At 46.2% G+C, this 13,160-nt stretch overlaps 1 protein-coding gene across 1 annotated transcript in view; it reads left to right on the forward strand.

Moving 5' to 3' along the window:
• Positions 1 to 13,160, forward strand: part of CTNNAL1 (catenin alpha like 1) — an 862,216-nt gene that overhangs the window by 808,645 nt on the left and 40,411 nt on the right. The gene's annotated exons all lie outside the window — the stretch shown is intronic.

The following is a 13,160-nucleotide window of genomic DNA, read 5'->3' on the forward strand; positions in this document are numbered from 1 at the left end:
GTTACCAGAGTTCCTCACCCAGCACTCCACTCCTTAGAGTTTAGTGGTACAGCATTCGTCAAGTGAGGTTAACTATGGTAGTTAAATTGAAGGTGGTGCAGAGACGCTTCTGTGCATGGGGAAACAATGACTTGATCTTTTTGCCAGCTGTGAGAATGCACAATGTCAGTGAATTTTTCATGTTGGAGTTTACAAACAGTCTCTCACTGACGAAGCATTCCTAAAGTGGACTTTGGGACACCTGTATGCATTTCACCAGATATCTCTCCTGCCCTGAATTCTAAAGCAGACCTGGATCAAGTCATTCTTGTGGCCCTGGACCGGGCACAAAAGCTTTGGTACGCTGAACTGCTCGGCATGAGCATCTAGTCTCCAATCAGGCTGGCCCTTTGTGAGGATCTCCTGTCACAGCAGCAAGACAGGTTCTGCGCCCATGCCTGCACAACCTCTACCCCTCTCCTTGGAGATTGAGTTATGGCAGTTGACTGTCTTTGACCTTCCTCCCAAGGTGGTTGATTTCATTCTGGCCTGCCAGGCATTCCTCTGCCAAATCTGTATTTGTCTGCCAATGGGACAAGTTTGTGGCTTGGTGTGCTTCCTAGAAGATTGACCCGCTTAATGCCAAGCTGTTGTTTTTTTGTTGTGCCTAGCCCAGCAAGGGCTTGCTTTGGGCACTGTCAATGAGTATCTGTTGGCTCTTCTGGCCTCTTTACGATTGCTGGACCAGTTTTCATTGTTTAAATCACCTGTCATGGTGTGTTTTCTCAAGGGGTTACAACATGTTTCTCGCGTCTCCATTTATTATGCACCAATGGGATTCAAATGTAGTTCTTATTTTCCTCATGTGTGGTCACTTTGAGCATCTGCATATATGTTCTCTCCAGCGCCTTAACCTCAAGATATTCTTTCATGTCACCAAAACATCAGCACCGGCTGGTGAACGAGTCTCAGGACCCTTCTACCATACATGATTTTCTACTGAGACCGGCTGTTTCTGTGGACTCACACCTACAAAGGTAGTGACTCCCTTTCATTTTAGGCAGAACATCACACTTCCTGCATGCATTGCTCATCCTTCTGGCATTCGTTGTTCTGCCTCACCCCTCTAAGGAGGAGGAGGGACTCCACTGGTTGTTTTGCTTATATTAAGTGAACAAGAGAGCACTGGATGGATTCGCTGGAGCAAAAAAAGGCAAGGCAGTGTTAAAAAAAAGGCCCATCTCTGCTCTGCATAAAGTTCTACCCTCACAGTTCAGAATTTGAGGACGCCACAAGATCAAAAGGCTAGTGTGAGGCCCACAGTGCCTGCCAAGTCACTCAGTGAAGTCTCACTAATAACCAGTATAGAGCGCTGGAACCCCCACCGCCAGCAATCCTGGGGGGGACAGATCCTGCTCCAGGTCCTCAGGGCCTACACCAGGATTCCTGTAAAAGGCTGCTGAGATGTAAGATGAGGGCCCAGTGCCCCCTGCTCAGTTCACAAGTAATGTTCAACAGAGGTCTTCTGCCTCCCAGCCTCATGTGTCCTGACTCCATAATTTCCAGGATGCCGTCACCCCAACTGAGGGGGGGAAGGGGTCCCGCAGTCACCTCCACGCAGGCCTGCTGCTCCGTCTCTAGGCCCTGTAGGGGGTAAGAAGGAAGAGTCGCAAAGATAAACGAGGCCCAAACATTCGACTCACCCCTTGTCAAAAATCATCCAGGTGGGCTCTAGCCTCAGTCTGTATCCTCTTCTGCTGCGGGGCCCAGTCAGGAGCCTCAGTGGGGCATCACCATAGCCCCCTTCTCCTTCTCCAGGAGACCAGCTGCCACCCAGGCGGCCCGATCGGCAAAGCTGCGCTCGTCAGCCGAAGCGTCAATGGGGGTCACGGCCAGCTTCCAGCACCCCGCAGTGTCAGGAACAATCACCACCAAAAGTCCAGACAGGCCCCCAGTTACACAGTCTCAGGCTGTGCCGCAGCCACACACAGCCATCAGCACCCTAGGGCCCGGCCGTCAGTCCCATGTGGCCGGGGCAAACAGGCTGCAGCGAGGGACCACTGCCCCCCGATAGGTGCCCCTAGCTTGCACGTGGGTCCCCAAATGTCCCTCTCCAAGCAGGGTCCTCCACTGTTTAGGTGTGAGGCGGATGGCAACTGTTTCGGGGGAATAATGCCCTGATCGCAGGATCTGTTGGCGGAGCTCTTTCAGTGAGCGTCCATGTTGTCCACCTCGGCCACGCCTCCCGCCGATTGGCTTGATTTGAGATATAGACATACCATATACATATCCGTTCTGATGGGGTTGAGGCACACCAGGATTGAATAAACTGAAACACGCTACTACTAACTAATCAGGCCTCTCAACATTTGTAAAGAGAAACACTTTTGAGACTGCATGGCTAAGAAGACGCTATGTTGTAGTTAATAATAGTGAGGAAATTATGTAGTTAATGTAAGTGGAGCATGTTGCAGCTTATGAAACTGTGCCAGAAGAAATTCCAGTTCAATTTATCAGCCACTTTTGTTGTTCTTCTCCATTCTAGCCACCTCTGTGTAGCCATTTCTAATCCTTCTAGGAGGATAGAAAAAAATCTCCAACACTCTTTGAGTACTCAGCAACTTTATAAAACTGGATTGCTGATGTGAAATGGCAGACACCTTTGGTTATGTGGTATGGTTTCTTCTTTTCCGATCGCAGCGAAGAAAAAGCCCCATTACAATGGGTGTACACCTACTAGGTGTAGATTCCCCCACACCTCTACAACTCATAGATCGACAGCCTCTCCTTAAGAAGCAAAACCAAAGGGGATGATGGACGGAGTGTTGAACATTGAAAGCACTCACCCCCAGTCAACTGATCTGGGTTTAATCCATCATCATTCTTTAGCTCACTCCGCCACTCCAGTTCAGACATGGCCATATGCAAATCAGTCTGACCCTCTGCCTCATGGGAACATTCCAGCCCAAACTGCCAAGCCATGTCTTCCCTGGACCAGAAACAAGCATCCTGGGACCGGTTTCTGGCTAATCAGCCAGGCTAGCTTGAATCCAGTGGCAAAGTGAGCAAGCGACCCACGTCTGGGCATACCCTGCCAACTTAGGGCGAACAAAGCAAAACCAAAGAGGATGATGGACGGAGTGTTGAACATTGCAAGCACTCACCCCCAGTCAACTGATCTGGGTTTAATCCATCATCATTCTTTAGCTCACTCCGCCACCCCAGTTCAGACATGGCCATATGCAAATCAGTCTGACCCTGTGCCTCATGGCAACAGTCCAGCCTGAACTATCGCTTTGTTCGCCCTAAGTTGGCAGGGTATGCCCAGACGTGGGTCCCTTGCTCACTTTGCCACTGGATTCAAGATAGCCTGGCTGATGAGGGTTATGAACCCGAAACCGGCCCCAGGATGCTTGTTTCCGGTCCAGGGAAGACATGGCTTGGCAGTTCGTGCTGGACTGTTCCCATGAGGCACAGGGTCAGACTGATTTGCATATGGCCATGTCTGAACTGGGGTGGTGGAGTGAGCTAAAGAATGATGATGGATTAAACCCAGATCAGTTGACTGGGGGTGAGTGTTTGATTTGCTCAAGCACTCCGTCCATCATCCCTTTGGTATCGCTTTGTTCGCCCTAAATTGGCAGGGTATGCCCAGACATGGTTCCTTGCTCACTTTGCCACTGGATTCAAGATAGCCTGGCTGATGAGGGTTATGAACCCGAAACCGGTCCCAGGATGCTTGTTTCCAGTCCAGGGAAGACATGGCTTGGCAGTTCGGGCTGGACTGTTCCCATGAAGCACAGGGTCAGACTGATTTGCATATGGTCATTTCTGAACTGGGGTGGTGGAGTGAGCTAAAGAATGATGATGGATTAAACCCAGATCAGTTGATTGGGGGTGAGTGTTTGATTTTCTCAAGCGCTCCGTCCATCATCCCCTTTGGTATCTCCTTACGAAGGTCACAGAACTATGGCAGCATCCTGGTAAGCCTGCAAAAAGGTATCTGTATGCACAGGGTTTGAGGTTGTAACTGATCCTCGGCTACCAAAGACTGCCTGTTTGTGTAGTACATTCTACACTATTCCTCTTATGAATTGCTTGAAGCTGGTATAAAGGCGCTGTGCTGGGTCTTTTCCAGGTTTTTAACTTATATTCAAATGCATAAAATACTTCAAAGAGAATTCTAGGAATTAAAAATAAAGGGCCAGCTTGATTTGCTAGCTTACTGTCAGAAGTACGATCAAACAAGTACATCAAAAGACTTGCCCACATCCAGTAAAACTGTGGGAGAGAATCAGATAAGACACCGATGGAAGTGTACACCACAGATTCAATAATGCAGTAATTCAGTATATTATGCTGCCCACCAAAAGGAATGCTGCACATGCATGTGACCTCATCTCAAGGGTCCTGGCCATGCTGCTCTCTGTTCTTGGCCTCCAGGTACTCCTGCGACAGACTGGACCTGGGTAAAGATATAGACACTCCCTCTCTTAATTATTCTACCTGCAACTGGGCAAAATAATACAGAGAAGCAGAAATGTTCATGCAGTGCAATGAGGATGTGTTTAAAAGCAGTGTCAGAAGTCAAAGGACCGCAGTGATCAAGATTAATACAGCCAAATGGCTGATTAGAAATGTAAAGCTGAGTACGTGGTGGACGTGCAACATTAAAAGGCTTAATCTGTTGACAGATGTCACAAGAAAGAACATATTGACGCGGCTGTTGGTATAAACCATGCCACCAAAAGCGCTGCTGCAAAGAGAAACAGTCGCATTCACACCAGCATGTGCAGAAGCCATGCCTTCATGTGCAGCAATGATCAAAGAAAGTCTGCAGTCCTCGTTGGGAATCAGCCGATCCCCAACGGACGGAATAGTTGCAAATGGAATTCGATCAGACGACAAGTGTTAAGTATTACGTGAAGGAAAACCTTGGGGAAATTCTGTTACCTCCTTTGTTGGAGCAATAGCTGCTAAAATATCATCATCAATTTTAGTCATGGACCTTGTGACTGCTGCTACAGAACAAGTGGCTACTGCAGATTTGGCTGCCTCATCAGCCAGTGAATTACCAACAGCGTGTGCTCCCACATGTTGATGGCCCAAAGTAAAGTATGGATAACATGTGTGAGTGGCAAGCGTTCTTTAAGAGCGGCCACTTAAACCCAAAGCGTTTTATGCTTAATTGCGCTACCTTTAGAATCACGGAAATCATTTTGTTTCCAAAAGAATAAGTTGTCATTGAAGGATTGTACACAGTAAAACAAATCGCACACTACAAGTGTAGAAACCTGAAGATCTGCAAATTCAAGAGCCAAAACCAAAGCACAAAGCTCCGCCAATTGAGCCGTGCAGTCACCAAGAGACTGTGTGTGTACCAAGGAGGATTTAAAATCCCTATCCACGATTTTTCCAACCACAATTAGGCATGCCGCCGAATAAGCATGTTTTGAACCAGCGTCTGCGCAGATCCATCAGTGTAAACAATGCATTTGTACAGATCAAGAGGAAGCAATGACAGAGGAGGTGGGTGAACATGTTCATATTGTAAAAACTCCTGTGTCTGCAAAGAAGGTTCAAAAAAATTAAGTTGACATCAGCCGATGTCAAAGAACTAGCTCATTGTATCCAGCGTGGATGCAAGGCTTTAGAATTCGGAACACTAGCCTTTGTAACTGCTTTCAAAGCAGGTACCAGCGAGACCATGAAAATGTGTTTACCCTGGGCCAGAGAGCATTCTTTCAGAATCACCATCTGAACAGTGGTCAAAAAGTTTCTGTAGAAGAGAAAGGCATCTCAACCGCAGTGTACAAATGCGATTTGTAGGCAATGGGGACCATATCCCCCTCATTGAACGTCAAGTAAGCGAAACCTAACGCACCTGGTACAATTCTTAAGACCAAATTTGTAGAATTGTCACTTGTTAACAAGAAGTTGGTTGCAAGCAGATCAGACTACAAAGACCGAAGAATCGCGGTATGTTCAGGAAGCAGAGAAAGAAGGTTGCAACAAAGAATAAAGTGGTTTGATACGTTGAGCATAATCAGGAATGTATATCCTCCCGAAATTCAAAAACCCACTAAAGATTGTAATTTTCTAAGAGTAGGTGGAGGTTGCAATTGAGCACATTTCTCCAGAAAGTGGGGGGCCAACGCCCTACCGTCATTGGTGAGTTCGTAACCTAGAAAAAGTACTGCCAAACAGGCAATACGTGAGTTGTCAAAGCTGAATTTGTATCCCAAGTCTGCAGAAGATATTATGATGCGGTCCACATGCACAAGATGCGGTATCAAATCATCTTCCATCAAATAGATGTCATTGACGTACTAAAAAGCATCAGGGTTAATTTCCTGTAAAACAGACACTATGTGTGCCACAAAAGCGCCAGGACTATTCTTATACCCCTTAGGCAAATGAGTATACCTTTTACGATTGCCAAGGGCGATGAATGCTGTCGGGTCACGGATCTCAGTAGCCAAATTGTGACTGTAAAATCAAATTGAGATATTAAGAGTCGTTTTATATTTTTTACGACTAAAGGCATCGACTAACGCAGAGCTTGTGGGTGTTCTGTACCGCGAAGGTACGAACATGACTGCTCAAGTGACGGTAATCCAAAACAATACGATATAAACTGTCCGGTTTCAATATCCGAAAAAGAGGATTATTCAATGATGAAACACGGTTCAGTTACACCCTGATATTCCAATTGGGTTAAGATGTCACTTACGGGCGCTTTTGTGTCCCGTTTGATTGGATATTGTCGTTGGGGTTGTGGCATTGATCGGAAAGGAATTTCATGTGCCGGGGACTCCATATCCCAACCCACCTGATTACGATACACCACCGGGGCAAGCGTCAGTGCCCACTGAGGCGCGTAAGCTTGTTTAGCCTCCTCCGTGACAATAATGCGAATAAAACTCGGGAGAATAACATCCTCCCCTTTAGAAGAAGCTAGAACAAATGGGGGAGGCCAATCAACCTCCGCCAACAAAATATCATATGAAAAAGTAAGGTTGTTCCTAAAGACCGCCTTAATTGTGCATTTAATATCACCTTCAATTTGGAGACCTATTTCATGGAGCCTATCGGGGGTGCAACTCGTGTATCAGCTGTTCCAACTGTAATAAACGTGTCAGTTGCTTTCGCCTCCAGACACTGGTGGAGTGCCTCCCACACTATGGTAACTACCTCCGTGCTGTCGAGGAGTGTTGCTGCCCATCTCCAATCGAGGAGCAGGGTTCTCACCGTCTGAGGCATACTTCGTATTCAAAGAGGCAACTTTTTTCTACTGAAATCGGGCACAATATTGAGGTGGTCCCTCCGGTTTGGCTTTTTCGTCAAACTGGCGCTGCCTGTCACGTCTTGGTTGCGCAGACTCGCTTTCTCTGCGATCCTGACGTCCACCCCTGCTGAAATGTTGATCCAATGATTCCTGAAAAGAATGAGGAGAACGAGGATCAGGAACCTGAAACCTCTCGGGTGTTTTAATTTTAGAGGGGTCACACAAATCATACCTACGGTCAGAAGCGTCCAGTGTTGGAGAACCAGCATGAGAACTAGGCTTCTGGTTTTGTTGTAGCTGATTATTATTCCATGCCTTTTTAGAAAAGAATGGATGACCCTCCTTTTCGTGGGGTTACTTTGTACCTCAGTATAAGGTCTTACACCCCAGGACATCGGCACCAGCCTCAGCAAGCTTATTTTATTTTGAGGGAGGAAGGGACTTGAGGTTCAAAAGTGCCTCCTAGATACTTCTCGGCACTAGGCCTGCCCCTTTCAAGGCCCCGTCCCCTCCTCACACTGAGAGAATGTTCTTCAGGTTGGCAGGTATGCCCCAACCCAATCCACATGACCTATTTTCCGCCCTCTTACTGACCCCCACCTCAAAGTGAATTAGCTGCTTACCAACCGCGTGAATAAATAAAGCAGAAGATGGTGGCATCCCGGGAGAGGGATCATTGTCTGGTTTCTAGACGTTCTGATCTGGCCACTGTTCCGTCCTCTGCCTTGTAAATTGTGCGACAAGAGACACGTGTAAACGGCAGAATGATTAGCAGTGGAGGCTTAGCAGAAATATACTTCTGAACGTCCTGCAGTTCATTTCCGGAATCCAAAAATGAGGTGAATAATCTGAATAAATTCACGTCTGTGTAATATCGAGTCTTTAGCGCAGCTTATTTCAATTGTGATAACAACACTGCAAATGGAACCGTCAAAGCAGAAAACAATGAAAACAAAAATAAATATTGCGTTGGCAAAGAGTGTGGTGCAGATATTCTGCGGAACCCCTTTAAAGCAAACACTGCTTTGTAAATGTATAAATCAGTCCGTTTTACAGGACCACTCGCGGGAAAGCTGCTAGAGCGCGGAAGGGCTTCGCATGGTTGACAACATAGGCGGCGCCTTTTTCCGACTTGTGGAACAGCCATCTGTGGAGCAAACTCTCCCCCTGGTGGTAGAAAGGGTCCTTGCAGATGTACTACTTTCATAAGACATTTTTGATACTGAAGTAGAAGCATTAGTGTGTTCCTCTGGTTAACCAAAAACTCATAGGACCAGGTACTATTATGTGCCTGTTTCTAATTAGAGAAAAATGAAATTATATTCAAGTCCATTGGTAATGAAAAGTCTGCATAACCAGGTGGAAAGTGGTATTCAATTAATAAACGTATTGCACTTTTATATATGAACATTCTTGAACATACGGGGCAAAAATTGCGTATGACATACATATCTCTGCCAAATACATGCTTGACTTCTACTCATACATACAATGTGAAATATTGAAATTGGAAACTTTCGGGCCTTGATATCAGAGCCAGTGAATAAAGATGACACCTCGTCCGTCTTTGCAGCTGATTTTTTTTACATTTCCCTTTGGCTGTTGAAAAACTTTTATTGTCTACAGAACATTCTGTTTTTTGTGTCATGACCTGAGTTGAGGTGCGTACCTATAGGAAGTCTTCATCTCCGCCGCGTCGCTCCATAGTAAAAAGCCCGGCCTGTCCCTTTAATGATCCCTCACATGTTGGTCTACATTTACACACCAAAATAAATGGCATACATGTAAGACTCGCTACGATGTTCAGCTTTTTCATGTCAGCGACTGGTATGGAATTGGACGAAAATATGTTTGTACTTCAGTTTACTAATTCGGCCATAGACAGGTTTTCTACAGCTCCTTGAAGCTGTTTATGTAATAACGACGGACACTGGCTGTCTTTTACCCTCTTTGAACTTCACTTGTGCGTTTGGTTGTGCACGCTTGTGGAGTTTTATTTGACTGGGAGGGGTGGGGCTTCAGAGATGGAGTTACAGGACTGTGGGCAGAGAAGAGGGGCTGAAAAAAAAGCGTCTGCTGCAGAACTAACCAAAAGCTGTGGACAGAGAAGGGCGGTAGGGGGCGAGAGTGCGGCTGTCTTTCAGCAATATAATGATGACGTCAGAAGCTGGTGGGATAACAGAGGATAGTTGTTGGATGTGGAACTTGACAGTTTCCTCGCTTGTTCACATGGACTGTAACTAAGCAGAGTGAACAAGAGGAACAAGTTAAGGGCGGTGTGTGGCGAGGGGGGTCCCATCCCCTACCCACCGCTCCCATTCCCTTCCTTGTCCCACTGGGAAATAGCTGAGGGCAGCCATTTCCCAGTGGGACAAGGCGGTCTCCAGTGTCAAAGCCTAACCAAACCTGAGAATGAACACACAGCCGCACCCGAGCTCTTCACAGTTCTTTAAAAGACCATTTGCATGTTAATGAGGCCTCGCTGTTGTTTCACCCCTTCTAAGAGCCCCTGCAGCTCCACTCTGCCTATGGCTTAAAAGATTCAGCCCCCCCCCCTGAAATTTTTTCTTAGCCCCCCCCCCCGAAATTTGGCTCTAGTTGCGCCTCTGGCAGGAAGGATAGGTTTGGTTAGGCTTTGACACTGGAGACCGCCTCAAAAAGCATCCACACATGATGGGAAATTAGACGAGGGGAAAAGCACCTTTCGAGGCCGTGCACCTCACACTGATAACGGGCTTTTGCAGAGTGCGGCGGACCACATTGTCATATTCAGTGTGTCTTCTGCCTCCTCGCTCAGCACATCTGATTGGAGGTGGCGTTAAGGCATCTCCAGTGGCTCAGGCGAGAGCCAGCACACCAATCCTCCTACATGTCAAGTTCCCAGAATGCCACATGTTCACATGCGGCACACGCGGCTAGTAGTGCTGGTTTGTTGCCCTCACTGTCCTAGGACTGTAAGCCGTGGCCACTGTTTCTCATTGAGTAGACTGCCAGTTCAGGTACTCAGCCATAAGCAGCTACCTGTGCCTTAAGACTATGGTGCACTGAGAGTGCAGTGTTAAGAGAAGAATAGAAGTCCTGCGTATTCAGTATGAGGTCTGAGGCAGGAGAGCCAGGAAGACTATCCCACATTGTTAGCTTAATTTAGCATTAATGTTATGTTGTTATGTTATGTTATGTTAGGGGTTTCTTATAGAGCGCACAACTCACCCTGGGGCATCTAGGCGCTAACTGGGAGAAAGCAAGACTGAGGGAAAGGAAGATACTAGCTCCTAATGAAAAAAGTTAGAACAGGAAAGTTTTTAATTGCTTCCTAAAGGTAGTCAGTGACGGGATTTTACGAACCGCTATAGGAAGCTTGATCCAAAGTCTGGTGCATTAGGAATGCAGTGAACATATATGCTGTATTTTCACCATGCTCTTAAAATACACCATGAGACAGACGATGCCGCCATCTCACCATGCTAATCAGAAGGACCAGGCTGCTAGAATCTTAACATGTACACAAATTGCCACCCAAAATGTACTTTTAGGTTCAGGAGAGGTGTAATCACACCATCAGTATATCACAGGGCCTCCAGCATCAACTGTAGTAGTTCTGCATATTAAATCATTCACCAATGAGCCATGACATATAGTACCAGCTTTATGAAGATAACATCTATTTATTTCTTATAGAAACATTAATAACATGATTTCTTTACAAAATTCATAATAATGATGCATATTTGCTTTACATTTTCAAATACACCACTTCCGCAAACCTCTTATCCTATCCTCCCACGCTGTCCCCATCCCAAGGCCCCAAAACTGCACAGAAGCCTGCGGCTGGTGCAAATAAATCCCAAATACTGTGTAGCCTTAAATCCATCTCATGCCTCTTTATTCCACTCTCTCATGCCCTCGATAAACTCCTGATGCGGAAAAACGAGTGCTGGTCCCTACCGGCAACCACCATCTCAAATTAAGCACTGGGGTTGACTGTGCGAATTCCTTGCTACACGGAAACTTAAAGGCAGCCACTTAGGAAAGTGTCTCTAAGGGATATGTTTGCAAGGGCTGTGAAGATGAAAAATAAATCCAACCCCTAAAAGGTGAAGACTGATACCCCACTTATGTAGAACGATGCACGACTGCAAGAATTACTGAGACCAAAATTACCAATTCTGACTGTTAAATCTTTGCCCACATTATACTCTTCTGAGTTTCTGTCCTGGAACAGGGACTAACACGTGGGGGCAAAACTACCAGTCCCTTTACCATATTGGGAATCCCAAATTGAGGTCCCCTCGCGTACTGATCCAGCCAACCCATAACCGACCCCTAAATTCTCTACATAACCACTGTCATCAGTGATTAAAAACTCGGTTTTCTTCTTGTTCGTGAATTATTGTTGGAACCTGTCTATCTATGATACAACAGTAGTACAGCTGGAGTGGTACAAAAGGAGTAGCCAGAAATATATAATATCCCCACTTTTAACCATAACACCAATTGCACAGAGCTAGTATAGTGAAAAAACCTGGCCTTTCCTGGTGAGGAGCGAGTAAGTTCTTCCACCGAATAAATTTTGATCAAAATGGGAAAAAGAGTGCATTTTACATCACAGTCCTTAAAGAAATTGACTAAGAAGTTACAAGGACAGCATACTTAAGCTGATCTTCTGACATGGTTAGATGAGGTGAGAGCTGCCCCATAAAACTGTCTAAAAAATGGGTCAAATTGTGCATTTGAAAGCATAAATTTTCGAGTATATAGGCTAAAAGTCATAGCTGGTCATTTAGTTTGGTGGGCACGGTATTCTGTCTACCGGCTCTACTTATATATAGTTGGACAGACTGTAATATTTCCCTTGGCAGGGCCCTCTCTGACTATACTGGAAGAAATCTTTCACCGACAGCCCAACAGCCATTGGTGCAGGTACCTCAGATCATCCATCTTTTTTTGATCGGACGTTCTGGTGCACATTTCTACTGTTCGGGACCGCACGGAATGGGCTGGGGGCCTAGACCTGAAAAAAAGAAAAATGGCCCTTACACCTAGTGCAGGCTTTCTGCTCACAGAACATGTTAAGCATAAGAAGCAGAAATATAAATGTCCCAATTGCAGAACAGACACAGTACTCGAAGTAACTGTGCAAGTTTAAAATTAAAACCTAAGGAGGCCTAGACCCTTGTGCGGCCCATTATGCAATACAGATAGCACCAATGCACATGTAGCGTAATACAGTGCAAATCATAAGGACCGTTCCCTCACTTGAACGGTGGTGTGGCCCCATGCAAATGAGGGAAACACTTTGCGACAATGCTGTATGTGTCTGGAGCAGAGAGGCCCTCCGCAGGTGCACTCACTGTGCACCATAAAGAGGTGATACACAGTCAGTGCACCCCCATTAAGGGTACCCTCTGAAAGGGGGTCCTATGGATCCTCCAGACGTCCCTCTTCCAGCAGCTGCAGTCATTCACTGTACTCACCTGCAGGGGAATCTCTAAAACCCACTCCCTCTTTGAAGCAAAGGTCGAGTGTTACCTGTAAAGTGAAAGCTGGACCGGCTACTTCTAACAGCCGATGCACCTTTCACTAAGGCGCTGCCACTAGGGGAAGCTCAAACTTGCGACTGCCTTGAGGTCAGGTCATTATATGTAATAGGGTGCACTAGGCCTGTTTGCGCCCCGCGCAGCTCCTTAAAGATGCGCTGCAGTGTAAACATGGACTGTGCACCCTCCGTATAATAGCCCTGATGTTCCATATGGATCACTCTATACAATGTTTCACTATAGATTTGTAGATCTGCAGTATACAGATCACATTAAAGCACTATCCCATATATGTGGCTAGTTGGATGGATGGATGGATGGATGAATGAGTGGATGGATGGGAATGGGTCTTTGAA

Source organism: Triturus cristatus, chromosome 5_2, assembly GCF_964204655.1.
Source record: "Triturus cristatus chromosome 5_2, aTriCri1.1, whole genome shotgun sequence".
Classification (NCBI taxonomy): Eukaryota; Metazoa; Chordata; class Amphibia; order Caudata; family Salamandridae; genus Triturus; species Triturus cristatus.